A 555-nucleotide genomic window follows, 5' to 3' on the forward strand; every position below is an offset into this window, starting at 1 on the left:
TGTAAAAAAGCAACCCAAAAAACAGAAAGGGCACCTCCCTAAAATGAGATGGGAACCTCCCTGAAATAAGGTTTTGCAGGTTGGGATGTCTGGGAAGCGCATCTCAAAAATGCGCACCTTTACATATGCGCATATAACATGCATAGAAATGTGCAAAACGTGCATCAACACGTAAACCATGCGAGGACAAATGCATAAAAATGTGCGTTTTATGCACGGAAACGCTGACGCCTAGGTGTGAATGGAGACTTATGGTTTACATGTACTTTAAAGGGTGTTTACTTTCCCAAGTGAATTTGGAAAAATAGAATGACCCCCTCCAATCTGGCCCCCACCCCCGCTATATTTACCTTCCCCTCTGCTGGAGCAGGTGTACTCAGGGGTATCCTAAGGCATGGTGGCCACTGGGTGACACCGCACTGTGACATCACACACTGATACCTGTCAGCGGTTATCTTGGTGATGGATGCTGGCCAGTGGGGAAACAATCACCATAGCGACCCAGGCGGTCGCTATGGGGCCCGGGGCACAGGGGGGCCCGTCCAGGACATCCCC

The sequence above is a fragment of the Nanorana parkeri genome, unplaced genomic scaffold, assembly GCF_000935625.1.
Source record: "Nanorana parkeri isolate BGI_ZX_2015 unplaced genomic scaffold, ASM93562v1 scaffold14, whole genome shotgun sequence".
NCBI lineage: Eukaryota > Metazoa > Chordata > Amphibia > Anura > Dicroglossidae > Nanorana > Nanorana parkeri.